Source organism: Ursus arctos, unplaced genomic scaffold (assembly GCF_023065955.2).
Source record: "Ursus arctos isolate Adak ecotype North America unplaced genomic scaffold, UrsArc2.0 scaffold_21, whole genome shotgun sequence".
NCBI classification, from domain to species: domain Eukaryota; kingdom Metazoa; phylum Chordata; class Mammalia; order Carnivora; family Ursidae; genus Ursus; species Ursus arctos.
This window is the reverse complement of record NW_026622886.1, coordinates 35369646-35385750: the sequence shown is the minus strand read 5'-3', so window position 1 is coordinate 35385750 and position 16105 is coordinate 35369646. Positions and strand designations below refer to the sequence as shown.

The following is a 16105-nucleotide window of genomic DNA, read 5'->3' as shown; positions in this document are numbered from 1 at the left end:
TACTTTTATTGAAAAGAAGACTATTTCTCCACCGATTTGAAAATCTACCCTATTACTTAAATCTCATAAATGTGCTGATTATCCACTGTGTTAACTGTCAGTCTGTTATATGAAGACGAAGGTGTTTGTGGTAACAGAGACTTGACTTTTGTGGTTTAATGCCCCTGCATGACTTTCCTAACCTCTGCTCCTTCCATCTAGAAAATGCATTTCTCTTGTCATTGAGGCAGGAACTTTTTCCCTGTCATGTTTAGTCAGGATTTTTAAACTATGTCAAATCCTTTTAGTAGCTTTAAAGATCCCCAAAGACACCTATAGGGCAGGCGTTTGATTACTCATCCTTTCATTCCCGGAGTTTAGCCAACATCATAAAGAACTAAAATTATTTTGCTCTTAAATGACCTAAAATAATCTGGAAAAACTATTCAACCTTTTTTACATTTTTAGATTTACATCTAAAAGCTTTAAGTTTAAATAGCTAAAAATGTTATGAAACGTAAGTATTTATATTTTAAGGGAAATTGTTATACCACATGTTTAAATAATTCTGACAATCTAATCGTATAACAGTGATACACAAAATCACTTATTTAAAACTATGTAAATATATCCTTCTCTAACATCCATAAAGTTTACATTAATCTTTTTCTAAACCAATTTTCCCTAAGAATTATATCATACTTTTCTACAACAAAATATATTAATTAAAAAAAATTTTAAAGAATGTCTTATAACCATACCGGTCTAAGTGTTAAAAAAAAGACTGGATTGAGTTATCATTCAGTTGTTACTAGCATAAAAGAGACCCAAATAACAAAAATATATTTCATGTGTTGATAAGTAATTATTGAACATAAAAAAGTCTATTTCTTTGGAAATTAATGTATTAATGAGATGGATAGAGTTGGATTCTTTTCAATTAGTTTATTAGTTAATGTAGCTAACATGAATAGCAATTATTCTTACTAGGAAACCTTTTTGTTCAGAATCTATTATTTTCTAATTCTTTATTTTTATTAACTATAAGAGCAGAGAAAGCTTGTCTTTCATAGTGGGTAGTAATGGAACGTATTTGTTATAGCAAAATAATTCCATTCTAAAAACTCCATTTATGTTATTTGCCAAATATAACAAAGTGATCTACCATCAAAAAATATAATAACAATTTCATTAGGTCCTCTTCATTTCTGTGGAATACAAAGAATTAGAAACTGTCTACCTCCAAAATGAGTTATTTCCCATTATTAGAAGCTTCCATAACTTCGGTTTGCTGCTTGTGCCAAGAAGATCTTGCCAAGCATTACTGAATAACTTTTCACTATCATGGCATACCTCAGATACAATGTGGGTTTGGTTCCAGACCACTGCAATAAAGTAAATATTACAATAAAGTGAGTCAAATGATTTTTTTTGTTTGGTTTCCCAGGGCATATAAAAGTAACACACTCTAGTCTATTAAATGTACAGTAGCATTATGTGTTAAAAAAACAATGTATGGGGCGCCTGGGTGGCACAGCGGTTAAGCGTCTGCCTTCGACTCAGGGCGTGATCCCGGCGTTGTGGGATCAAGCCCCACATCGGGCTCCTCTGCTGTGAGCCTGCTTCTTCCTCTCCCACTCCCCCTGCTTGTGTTCCCTCTCTCACTGGCTGTCTCTATCTCTGTCGAATGAATAAATAAAATCTTTAAAAAAAAATGTATGTACCTTAATTAAAAAATATTGCTAAAAAATGCTAACCATCATCCAAGCTTCCAGTGAGTCAAAATCGCTGATAACAGGTCACTATAACTAATATAATAATATTGAAAAGGTTTGAAATATTATAGGACTTACCAAAATGTGACACAGAGACATTTAGTGAGCAAATGCTGTTGGAAAAATGGCGCCACAAACTTTCGATTTGTAAAAATAGAGTATCTGTGAAATGAAATAAAACAAAGCACAATAAAAGAATTGCCTGTATATATTCACTATCTAATACATCCTATTTCAGTTGAATCCTATTTCACCTGGTGAAACTCATCTGTCATTTAAATTTATCAACAGCATAAGAATAAGGAAACAGAGGCACATAGAGATTAGGTAATTTGTCCACCATCACAGTACTGCTAATGAGCAGAATCTAATATCAAATCTATGCCTATCTGACTCTGGTCTTTCTCGGAGAACTATGTGGGCCTATACAAAATGAAACCATCGTTAAATTTTTGAAAAAGAAGATATAATTACCCTAAGATACAAGGAAACTAGGTGTATATAAAAGAGTTGAAATAAGCATCAAAACTGAAGTCATATCTTCCCTATGAAGCCCTCATAAAGACACCAGCTCAAATTGGTTTTCTGATGACAACTCTTTCTGTACTTATTCTTTAAGACACCTAATTAGTTCCTCATGTTTCCTAATTCTCTGAATAACAAGAATTGATCTAGTTAAAAGTACTTCATAATGGTGGTATTCTTGACCTGCTCATTAATTTTTCATATGTGTTATTCTCATCTTCCTAATCTGATTGGAATCTGGGTAGACCACTCTGCTCAATTTCAGGTCCCACTAATTAGTCGTCATATCCACTTGGAAATCTCCAGTGGTTCAAAGTTGATTTCTTTTAGTCCTTTCTACCTATCAGCATCTTTTTTCTGTGGTCTCCTTGTTTTGTAATTCTTATGGTAGTGAACACTATCCATGAGTTTCCCATCTCAGAAACTTGTAACTTTGTCCACCCACCACACCCGGTTCTACAGTGTCTATTTGCTAGACGTGTCCTGCATCTTTCTCAATCTTCTTCGACCTTATGGCAGTGTCGTTAGATGAGGATTTCAACCTCTTTTGCTGGGTTATTTGCAAGATCCTTCTCACTTGTCCTTCTATACTAATCTTGCATTCTTCCTATCTATTCTTCACCATGCTCCGAGACTAGCATTCTGATACTCAAGTAACAATGTACATTCAATAAAATATTTCCAAGGAGTATACTTCATGTCCATTAATTTCCAGGCATCATGCTTGGTGCAGGATATATAGCCATAAGCAAAGCACAAAAGTTAAACCCTCCTCCATTAGCTACTAGTCAACGTCCAAACTCATAACTACACTTACTTACCTACCCAATTCTCTTCCTGTAAAACCAAGAGACAGCACTGGTCCCTTCCTCCACCTTACTACATACTATACATTCTCACTGGAAGTTTTTCTAATGTATTATGGTTTCCCATGCCTCTGGAATTTGATATGTAGTTGACACTGCCAAGAATGCCTTTACTTATCTATCTAAGCCCACTACATACAGTTAGATAATAACCAATCTTATTTCAAGGCTTCGTACTGAAACTGTCACTTTTAAAAATAGTCCACATGGTAATAGAGTTAATAGTAGAATTTTAATTAGGTAACTCAGGGAAGTTTAACAGGTTGAAATGTTATCTCCTTACCTTACTAAACAAGAATAAATCATTAACATCAGTAGTACATTGTTTTCTATTAATTATATAGAAAATTACAGTTTCTACATTATATAGTTGGTCTTTTAAACTGTTTCTTAATAAGAAAGTCATATCTCCAAATGGAATTGTCTACTAATAAATCTTTTCATATTCTGACAAACTCACTTTAAAAATATCAAACGTTCATAAAATAGACTTTGATGTTGTTGAAATATTAGGAATTTCACTGTTAAGAGTGACTTGCATTTACTTTTATGTGTCAAATTTTAAGAAGCTCTAATAAAGCAATGCCCTCATGTTTCTTTGGAAAGAGTACCTATTTGTTTAAAAATGAGAATAATTACCATGTGCACAGCAGGAACACACCTGGAAAAAAAATCAAGCGGAAAGGAAAATTAGCATAAACACAATGTTCCATTTCATTTGAGGGCTTTTATTGATTGAGGGAAAATGAAAAGAAAGAAAAACAAAAAGAAATGACATGGTTGCCTTAGTTACAACCATCATTTTACATGATTACTTGTCCCTCCGGTCTGCTATCACATTTAATAACTTGAAAGCCGTGAAGAAAGAAGCAACAAAGAGTGTACGATATTATACAATGAAAATGACTTACTTTTGATTTCTTGCTATTATTGTCTAATTTATTAACTCCACTAAAATATTAATTCACAGACTTAGAAATTAATGGTATATTACTCTATAACATATCTTGGTTTTAAAATTAATTTTCCAATTTAAAGAAGCACTTGAAAATATAATCACTCCCTCTGCATTCACTAATTCAACAATGTTGATTGCTTGCTTTCATTATAGCACATATTCAGCTAGGTTCTAAAGATAGCCTAGAAAATATAGAACGTTTTTTACTTTAAAGAAATTGAAGTCTTATAATAGAGACTCACAAAAATGAACAGGTACCATACATTGGGATGCTTTGTGAAAGATATTAATTATAGGATATTAATAGCTACAGCACACAAAGTATCTCCTTTGTGTCCCAAACTATACCAGCTGCTTTATATACATTATTTCATCTATTATTTTGACAATTGTATGCATTACCTGTTATTTCCAATGTCTGGAGGAAAAACTAAGGCTGAGAACAGTTAAATACTTTGCCCAGAGATGCACAAGCATGAGGCAGGAGAGCCGGGATAAAATGCCGGCCATATTTGATTTCAGAGCCTGTGCGTTTTGTACGTCTAGAAGAGAGACACCTTACCCACCTATTAAGGTCATTCAGCTACTCTTGAAAAAAAAGTCAAGTAATTGCATAAGGGAAGGTGAGGTATATGATGCAATTGAAGAACCACAACTATTTTATTAAGACTCTAAAATGAGAAACGTCATAAAATGTTACCTAGAGAGAGGTGGGGGACTAACGATAAAAGGCCTTTTTTTTTAAATGATTTTTTATTATATTATGTTAGTCACCATATAGTACATCCCCGGTTTCCGATGTAAAGTTCCATGATTCATTAGTTGCGTATAACACCCAGTGCACCATGCAATACGTGCCCTCCTTACTACCCATCACCGGTCTATCCCATTCCCCCACCCCCCTCCCCTCTGAGGCCCTCAGTTTGTTTCTCATAGTATAAAAGGCCTTTTTTGCCTTTGCTTTATTATTCCCATGTCTTGCATATTACCTTTTATGTTTACATCCATTTATACATCATTCTTTACACTGTAATTCCTGAGCTTTACCATATTTAGCCCTGTGATATAAACTTTCTCAAAATCTTATGCCTTGCCACCTACACAGGAAATCTTTAGTACCTGATTTTCTTGATGATTCTAATTAAGTTTAAGTCCATGGTCACGAAGCACTCTTTTTTGACCTCAATAGTTTCTCTATGGTTTTAACTGGTAAATACATAAATGGTTTCACTTAAAAAAATAAATACTATATAGTATTTTTAAATTTTAAAAGAATAAAATATTTTAAGCTCAGCGTTTTGCTAACATTCTTAACATACTATCAATACTAGACAGAAGAAACTAGTAAGCCATTTAATATTGTTGAAACTCCAAATTCATGTTCCATTTGCATAGTTATTTTTTTCTTTAAATATCCATAAGTTATTTAGTTTAGGTCTCATGAGTATTTGCCTATTTTCTTAGTATCTGAGTTTCCAGTAACAGCAGAGGGAGCTCACAGTGTATTCTTTTGAGAATTGTTAAGTCACATATTTTACTTCTGTTGCTCAATGGAGGGGTTGTAAAACTAAAGGCTTATTTTTTTCAAGGGAATTTGCATAAATATGTAATAGAAGATATAATTTATGGACTATGTCATATAGCAATAAATCATAGAGAAAAACAAATTTGATAACTTCACTACATATACATTCATTAAATTCAAATTTAGACTTTAAACTTGAACTGCTTCCAATTGTTATTATTATCCTACATTTCTGTGTCTTGCTCAAATCTTTTTCCTGAACTCCAGACTTTTGATATCTACTCAGTATCTCTCCTCACACGCCTACTAGACATCTCACCCTGCCTTCTGCTAAGGGCAACATCATCTTCACAGATGCACAGGCTGGAAGACCTGGAGTTATCTCGACTTCCCTCTTTCTAGTAAATCTTAGGTCTAACCCAACACACAGTTCTGTTGATTATTCTTTCAACATGCTTTTAGAATCCAACCATTTCTCAACACCCCAGTGCTACCATCCATGTCCTCTCTCATTTGGATTACTGCAAGAGCCTCCTGAAAATATCCTGGCTTTTTCTTTTGTAAACCACTTCCCTATTCTTTTTTTTTTTTTTTTTTTTATTCATTCAACAGAGAGAGAGACAGCCAACGAGAGAGGGAACACAGCAGGGGAAGTGGGAGAGGAAGAAGCAGGCTCCGAGTGGAAGAGCCTGACATGGGGCTCGATCCCAGAACGCAAGGATCACGCCCTGAGCTGAAGGCAGACGCTTAACAACTGAGCCACCCAGGCACCCCTCTATTCTATTTTTGACACAGCAGCAATAATAGTCTTTTAAAACAAAGGATATGTCATGCCATTCCTTTCCTTAAAGCCTTGCAAAGTCTCCTCATTTCATTGAAAATAAAAGCTAATGTCTTTCTAATAGCCTACTAGACCTTGTATGGTTTTTCACCCCCTTCCCAGTTACCTTTCTGACCATACCACCTGATACTCTCCCTCACCAGTGGCAAAGCTCCTCTTTTTTCATGTGTCATACAGGTGTGCTCCAATTTCAGGGCCTTTGCACTGACACTTCCTTTGTTTGAAAAGTCTTTCTCCCTAAGATCAGCACAACTAATTCTATTAAGTCCTTCGTTCTTCACTGAAGTATCGTCTTTCAATGAGGTAAGACCCAAGCAATCCATATAAAATCGCAAATCCTATCCCCCTGCCCTCTCAATCTCTTTTACCTACCCTACTGTTTTTTACATTGTTCATACTACCTTTTAACATACTGTATTATTTAATATACTATATACTATATTATTCATTATATTTAGTATCCCTTCTAAAACATAAGTACCAAAGGGCAAGGACTTTTTAAAAATCTCCGATGTGGCTCAGGCATGTAGAACAATTTCTCACACATAGTACGTGCTAAAAAAAGATGTTGGTTGAATAAATATATAAGCTATAAACATTAATTTTGGTGATTTTTATGGTATATATGCTGCTATTTTTAGTCCTGTGCTGTAACAGTCATTCTTTTTATCTAATACACTGAGGTTAGAACTTCAAAAATAATCTCGATGAGAATTACCAATTATACATATATTTGTATGTATGTATGTCTAATAAAGCATAGTGGGAATTTAATAAATACAAACTAATTTATAGTGTAATGGACTTTAAGCAGAAGGGTTCCAAAGCTTTGTAATAACTTTCAGTGGAGAAATACAGTGTTGCTTTTTCACCTGAAAGATTTTATGATAAAAATAATTAGTTTAGATCTCAACCTTTCTTCCTATTTCCTTAAAATAATATTGCTGATGTATTATGTAAATCAGATGAGTCTGCTGGTATTTAAGCTGGTATTTTGTATTAGTAGGTATCTGACTGCCTACCAGAACAGAAAAATCATAAATCTTAACTATTTGTTTGGCTTATAGAACATATTTACTTTAAGTCTTGTTTTTATCAGTTTTATAGGTTATAATAAAAATATGATAAAATCTGCCCATCACTCAAAACCATTGAATAGTTCTACTCCATTGTCTAAAGAACAAAACCGAAAGGCTTCTGCATGCCTTCTATCAAACTCCAACTTGTTCCTTTCTAAATACACCAAACATCCTCAAACTTAGGGACCTTTGAACATGCTATCGTTTCTCTTATTTGAAGTCTTTCCTGAGAGCAAAGCCCATCAGCTGTCCATCAAAATCTATCATCCTTTTCTCCTGATCTTTCACTGCAGTTAGGTGGCACGTGAAAAAGTGCCCTCCAACTTCTCTGAACCAAAGAGATGCGCACTGTTTCTAGATCCGGCCCACAGAGCCTTCAATAAACACTCTTCCTCTTTCTGCCCTGTTAGCTGATGGGAAGGACTGTGCCCAGGGGATCTTGGAAGGTATGTGTTAAAAATTCCTAGTAACCATTATCTTGGCCCAAATAATTGTGTGCACACACTGCCCTGCACGTTTGCATATGAAGGAAATAAACTTCTTGCTCTATAATCACTGAAATAGAGCAGGGCGCTTTTTGTTACAGGACTTTTAGCCCACCCTAACACATGGCGACCAAGCACCAAGTGCCTACAACTGTTAAGTAGATGCCTTCTGTGATCTTCACCCCCCTTGCAAGGCAGAACCAGAATCCTCTGACCCACAGAAATATCTACATTTATTCCCCCAGAGAAATGACAACATTCAATATTATATATTTGTTCGTATATTTGTCTTCCTCTTAAAACTCATCTCTGCAGGACAAGGATTGAAGTCTTTCTGTCCTTGTAGTTTCCGTTGCAGAGTATCTAGAACACTCTAAGTCCTGAGTAAATATTTATTGCTTTATTAAATTAACACATGAGTGAATGAGTCAGTAGTCTCAGAAATAATATATGTGTTATTCAGCTCAGCAGCACTTCCTTTACTAAAATTTTAGGTACTCAAATCTTTAACAATTACAAAGGATTCTATTTCCTTTTTTCTTCCTCACCCTTCTTTTTTTCTAGCCACACTGACACATGAACTCGTTTCAAGTCACATGTATCAATAACGAGGCAAGGTTAACCTTTTAGAGGGAAGAAGTCACCATTACTGTAGTGGGGAAAAACGTCTGAGCAAAATTAAACAAAGGAAGACAAAACTGAAACAGATTATTCAACCAACCAACCAGCCAACCAACCAACGAACCACCACAGTGAACAACAAAACAGAAATTCTACACTGATGTATCTGGGTGAAAAACGATGTGTTTTAGAAATAATCACATTACAGACGATGAAAGGTTTTCAGAAGTTCATCTTGTCAAATAAAGATTAAATTTTCAAAAATTCATTGTTTAATATCAAACACAAGAGAATGTAGTAAAATACAAGTAATAAAAGTTGCTTTATTCAAACTGCCAATTTTCTCCTTTAGTTGCATATGAAAAATGTTCTAAATTTATGTTGGAAGCACACGTCAGCACAGTAAGGACACAGTCTTCAGAAGGTCAATTGTTATTGTGTACATGGGAGCCTTAGTAGAATTGCATTGCTCATTCACCGGTAGGGGTTAATTAGTTAACTCTTCAGGGCTACTTAACAATTTCCACACACGTCACACAGTTCAAGTGCGCACAATACAGAGCAACTACACAGCAGTAGACATAGGACAAAGCAGAAAAGCAAGATCAAATTCGACAATACCTACTTCTTTCTTCTAAAAAGAAAATAACTTCGCTTCAAAATGTAACTTGTGTCTATTGAATTACTCTATATCAGAAAACGAAGTGTAAGAGGAGCGAAGAGAAAAGATGATAAATCAACAGTAGAGCTAGCAATTAAACACGTTGCATAACAGCCACTACAGAATTAGATAGTTCAAGAATATTGTAAATCACAGAAAAACCTTGTATCAAAACAGAAGGAGTAGAAGGCCACAGAAATATGGAGCAAAAAGTTAAGCTGGGGAACAATTTGATTATTTTTTCTTCTCTATGCTTTGAAATTTAAAGCTTAAAAAAAATCTGCAGTAATTCTTCTTTGGAATAATTGTGCAATATTTTTCAATTATTTGATTTCAAAAGTCATCCCTTATATTCAAAGTTCCAACAATCTAAGTTGATTCAAGAATTATACATTTATTACCACTTTTTATTTCCCCCTTTTCCAAATGCCTACTTTTCTGACTGCTTGCCAACATTTCATTAGAATGCATTATTTCAAGAGAAAAGCACTCTTTCAGTTTGTTTATTATAAAAGGGAATATTTATAGGTGCATCTTTCTTAAATGATATGTTTTCTATGAAATTTACATTTGAAAGAATTGTTGTGTAAATTTGCACACAACAATTTTGTATAGTATAATTTTCAATTTGCATGAAAACAGAGTAATTGATGTAAGCAAAACTAGGGAAGGAATACTTCCAACCAGAGACTTGACCAATATAAAGTTTGTCTTATATAAATGGAGCCCTAAATAAAATTTTCTTAAACCATTAGCAGCATGTCATATATTCCCTCTAAGCTCTGATTTTAAAACAAAAATGACAATTTAAAAGGGAAAAAAAGGATGATAATATGGGTAAGTCACTTGGTTTAGTACTAGGGGATTCACAGAAACAAAACAAGGTCCCTTCATTCTGTGGGTTGAGAGAAATTAAAACAAGAATTATAATATGGGTATATGATGAGAGACATGTAAGAAAAGCTTGTTGGTGGAATAGAGGGAGAACAGGTTATTCTCTCTCAAGGAAAATTGAGGCATGGCATTGAAAGATAAATAAGATGTTAAGGGCATCAAAAGAGAAGGATCGGGAATAGTAATAGCAAAACCACAAGTCATGTTCATTAATGTTAAATACTTTATTACAGCATGTGAAGGTTTATATTAAAATATTATATTGGAAAGGCTAGTTGGAATTTTCTGGCCCAATCAAGTCCTCTACACCATGCAGTTCACAATTCCATATATTATATCCTTAACTTCATCCTCTCACACAAAAGTTTAAAGCTAGAACCATCTGAACTGGTTCATGTAACGTTATTCTCCCCAGCTTGGGCCGGTTTCTCTCAGTCATCTAGCCTGTGTCATCTGAGATCAATCTATGATCTCTCTCTTTTTTTTAAAGACTTTATTTAATTATTCGACAGAGATAGAGACAGCCAGCAAGAGAGGGAACACAAGCAGGGGGAGTGGGAGAGGAAGAAGCAGGCTCATAGCGGAGGAGCCTGATGTGGGGCTCGATCCCATAAGGCCGGGATCACGCCCTGAGCCGAAGGCAGACGCTTAACCGCTGTGCCACCCAGGCGCCCCCATGATCTCATTTTGTTTCCTGGAACTCACACTCCATAAACCTCCGATCACAGGGACCTCACACATTTGCCAAACAATGTTTTATAAGCTTCACCTTCTTTGGCAAAATACCTCATGGAGGATCTGTCCACTCTTCTCCCCAGTCTCACTGCTCTTTATCCCTCTCTGCCCTTAAGTACCTTGGCTCTTTAGTTTTGGGTCTTTCAGGATAAAAGGGCTTTGTCCAAACTGGGGCTTACTGTTGCTCTTTACTGTTTCCTCAGAGCATGGAAAAATAAATTCATAAGAAGCATGAGATACACATTCGCTGACTGAGTTATGGAGCCAAATAAATGGATATTCCTCCCACGGAAGGCTCAGTCCCAGTGATTTGGAAATCAAGTCTAATCAGGAACCATTTGGAGAAGGGCCTTAATTATATTTTGTAAGCCGTAGAGAATAAAATTTTACTCAGGCAGGTAGGCTGTTTAAGCTTTCAAAAGGCACCTACTCAAATCTGACACCTTACCATTTCACTCTATTAACTGCTAAAGCGAAAGGTTTTACCCTTAATCAAGAATAGTGCTAATATGAGATTTTGACAAAGAATAGAACCTAGAACTCTCTCAACCAGTCCTTAGGAAATCCTGGTTATACAAAGTATTATGTATAGCTCTTAACTTACAACACATGCAGTGTTTTAAATAGTCTAAAGTTTGTCTTTGCATCAAGGTATCTAAAGGTTACGAAGTTAGGTCAAAATGATTGGACTATTGGTGAAATTCTCGCATGCACCCATATTTCGATGTTATGTTATCTACTTTATAATACTCTGAGTAACATTATAAAAAGTCTTATATAAAATTCACTATTGTATTTCATTTTGAGAACATTGTCAAATCCATTTTCTTCTATATTAGTTAGAATGTCTTCTTCGTGAGGCCCTCTCAATGAGAATTCCGAGCATAGCACTGTGTAGCTGTTTGCCATGCATTACTTTATCAATTTTAATTTCTAACTACCTTTATATCTTTATTTTTTATCAGAAACCATAAATTCCGTCATCTATCTATCTACCTATCATCTATGTATGTATGTATGTATGTATGTATCTATCTATCATCTATCATCTATCTATCATCCATCTATTACTTATATAACTATTTTGTTTCTTCAAATTGTTTTAGGGGACAAACCCAATATTATAAAATAAAATTTTCTGTAGATAAATTTTCTGATGAGCATAAAACTTCCAGTAGTTTGTATGCCTACTTGTTTGTTTCCCCAAGAAATGGTACTTGAGTTTTGTACATATCTGAGAAAGATCTTTCCCTTGAGATTAATTATCCAAAATGTAGAGCAATTAAGCACCAAACTTTCACTTCAAACTCCCAGATGAGTTTAAAACCTCCAATGCCTAGAAAGGACAAGGAGATTAGAGAAATCCATGAGACAAGTTTAGGGGCATTTGTTTATCTTGGTTAAAAAGAATATTTGCATTTTAAAAACAAGGAACTCCACATAGAGATATTTTCTCTCTCATTTCTTTAAAAGTGCGTAGTCTTTCCATTTATCTTTCATTTTTGCACTACTGACAGAGCCATAGCAAGTAGAAATATCTCTTTATTTAAGAACAATAGTGCAAACCCCATTGCAAATGCCAACTAATAATTTGCTCAGTGCTGGGAAGAAGTTGGAGGAAGTGAAAAATGTGAGGCAAGCATCACTTAGCTCGAGCTCATACCTGCCCGAAGGAAATGTGGGATGAGCGTTGCCAAATCTTATTATTATTTAGGATAAACCAGGACTACAAAATTTCAAACAATTAAAGTAAAAAACACAGTTACGGGAGCCGAGCAAAGCCTATCCACATGGTACAGCCATGGGGCTGCTTATGACCTACATGCGAAGAATCAAGCTATCATCCTCTGAATTTATTGCTGTGCGGGAAAATTTTTCTTTAAATCGTTTGTGGTTAACGTTTTTTCCCCGTCAAGATATTTATAAAGTTTAAAAAATGCAACTGAAATTGTCAGTGTTTGGGTCTCTAAGTTTGAATCCGTTTATTCTTTCTCCATGGTGCATCCTGGGCATTATTTTACTTTATTTTACTTATAAATTTAAGTCTTCAACTCTGCAACATTTTCCATTGTACTATTGATTTTTAAATTTTTTTTGTTCATTCATCTTTTTCTGGTTTGTAGGCAGTTTCTCCCTATGCTATCCTCTGTCTTCCATGCTGTCATCTCTCTCCACATTTTTTAATGTCTTTGTCCAGTTCCTCTGAACATTTGAAGAGTCTTCTAAAGTTCTAATACACAGCATAGCCTTTCCCCTGTCATCATTCTTTTACTCTTGCTTTAGAAAAATACAATTGGAGAATTTGGGGGGCTAGGAAATAGGATTGCCTAATTCTTTTCTACCAGATGGGACCCCGGCTCTTTTATTTAATTGGTTGCCAAAGTCTGTCTGTCTATATCTATCTATCTATCTATCTATCTATCTATCTATCTATCTATCTATCATCTATCTATCTATCTATCTATCATCTATCTATCTATCTATCAATCTATCTATCTATCTATCTATCTATCATCTATCTATAATGTATCTACATATAAATAGAGAAATACAGTATTTACTCTATGCTAGATAAACAAATATAAAAAGCAAAACAAGGTTCTGAGAACTGCACTTTTTTTTTTTTCATTTTCCCTACCTCTCAATGCTCAAAACAGAATTTTAAAATTTAATGTTTTTAGGATGGGGATTGGAGTGTGAAATGGTTTTCGAACATACCCATCATAATCAGAAGATAATAGAGAGGTTTTTTCCCCCTTTCAAGCCAAGAGCAGAGCTAGCCCACTTAAGTGCAGCAGTATGTGTCATGCATGAGAAGAGAATGAAGAAGGGAGAGAAAGATGGCCAGGCCTCACCTTGAGCCAGAGCCAGCCCTGTCTATTACTAGTCTGATGACATCAAATGAAAAACTGGAAGAGAAGATCCAAACCTGCTGTGAATCCCCACTAGAAGGAGGACCCTATTAATGTTCTCAACTTTGCCAAACAATTCCTTTTTCATTGTAGGGAATAGGATGGCAGCATAAAAAAGGTCGGAGACCTTAAATTCCTATTCAGAGTAGATACACTGGTTCTAATGCGTTTTATATTGATTTCATTGTAATCTTAATTCTAGTAAGCTTTTCTCTTATCTCATTCATTTCTTTTTATATTTTGAATGCCTATCAAGGAATTCCTAACTCATTTAAATCTGATTTCTTATCATCTCATCTTGTATATCATTTTATAAAATCTACATTTTATTAAATTTTGATATCAAAGATTTTTCACATTTTATTAAATTTTGATATCAATAATTTCTCAAAAATATTCTCCTGTTTCCTAGGACAAGTGTTTTTTGGCAATGTCTTCTTCCTCTGCTTCTTGTAGGTATGTGTTCCTTTATTGCGTGTGAGCATGTATGTATTTTGGGTGCTTACTAATATTTGTATTAGGAAACTTATTCAAGCCACACTACTAGTTTCTCAAAGAGTTTTTCTTTGTTTTGTTTTCTTTGTTTAGTTTCTCAGTGTGTTTTTCTTGGATTTGCCTTGTTTTATGCTTATTTACCTACTAAATATTCACTGAGAGCCTATTTTCATACTATGAGAATGCATTCCATTTATGGTTGTGGATATAATTCCCCTCTCAGGTATCAGATGTGCTGTTCTCAATATGATTTTCAGCCTTGGGCAATAATGGGGAAAACTTGCATAGCCCTATTACCCTTTTGTCATTGTCTTTTTTTTTCTTTTGGGTGCACAAACTCTGACTTGGGACATACTCTTTGTGACCCTTTCTAAATCTGGTATTTACCAAAGCAGAGAAGTTGCCTCTAAAATGCATTTGAAATTTTAGCTTTGTGCAGTGGCAGTATCGTAGCCAATGAGGTTTATCCGAGGCGCGATTATTGCTAATTGAAAACTTTTCCCAATACTCCGCCATGACGACTTGAAATTTTATGCACGTGGATTATACCCTTCCCTAATATTAACTCCAATAAATATTTTACTATTTTAATATATATGTATATACATGTGTGTGTGTGTATATATATATATATATATATATATTTTTTTTTTTTTTTATTCAGACAGAGTCACTCAGTCACCCGTATTGCTCACATCACCAACACAACTCCTGCTGGCTTGGTTATAGTGTCCTCTTGCCTTAGTGTGAGCTCACCTTTAATGCCACCTCCCCACACAACACAAAAGATTGTTAAAAAACCCCTACCGAGGCTACCTCAGTACTCTCTTTTGCCTACAGCCCTCACCCTTTATTAGACTCATCCAGTTTTGTATTATAACTGTTTCTTTGCATACGAAAGCTCTAATATCAAAGTACTTTTGTTGGCTTCAAAATCAAAAGTACATTTTGTTCAAAATTAACAATTTTCTTAAATTTAACGTAATTTCATCATTAGTCCTTAGTAATTTTTACTGACCTTTGTGTGTGAATACAGTAGAAATGAATCAGAAAACAGAGGATTCAATTTAGTATTTATCATTAGAATTATTTTTAAAAGATGAAAATGAGTGGTACCTTTTACCCTTATAATATACAAATATTATGACATATCTATAAATGTCATGTAGATTTCTCCCAATAAGTATCATTTACTGACTTAAGATTTTTAAGGGTTTAGGGAGGGGTATCTAATCACCCATCACCTATCTTCTTCTGAACCAATTGAGAACAGACAGAGGATACTGGTGGGAAATTTTTAACAGTATTTTTAAAAATCATTATTAGGAAAATTTGATGAGTGAATGTGACATTAACTCAAGGACAAAATGCAATTTATTTTATTTTATTTTATTTTTTAAAGATTTTATTTATTTACTTGAGAGAGAGAGAGAGCATGAGCGGCAGAAGCAGAGGGAGAAGCAGCCTCCCTACTGAGCAAGGAGCCCAGTGTGGGGCTCAATCCCAGGACCCTGGGATCATGACTTGAGCCTAAGGCAGACACTTAACTGACAAAGCCACCCAGGTGCCCCCAAAATGCAACTTTAAATATTACCTTTTCACTGAATAAAATTTCTCCACCAGTTGTAGAGAAGGTAGGTAGATACCATCAGGTCTTTCCTCATGTGGATGAGGATGGGAAGACCCTGTGCTTCTGATACAGAAATCTCCCTGATGACATCACTTGTCAGGAGACAGAAGGCAACTCCCAGAGA

The 16105-nt window shown here is 34.8% G+C and overlaps 1 pseudogene; it reads left to right on the top strand.

The window, feature by feature from the left end:
• The first annotated feature begins 14778 nt into the window (after positions 1-14778).
• Positions 14779-14902, top strand: LOC113256467 (U4 spliceosomal RNA; annotated as a pseudogene).
• Positions 14903-16105: the final 1203 nt, after the last annotated feature.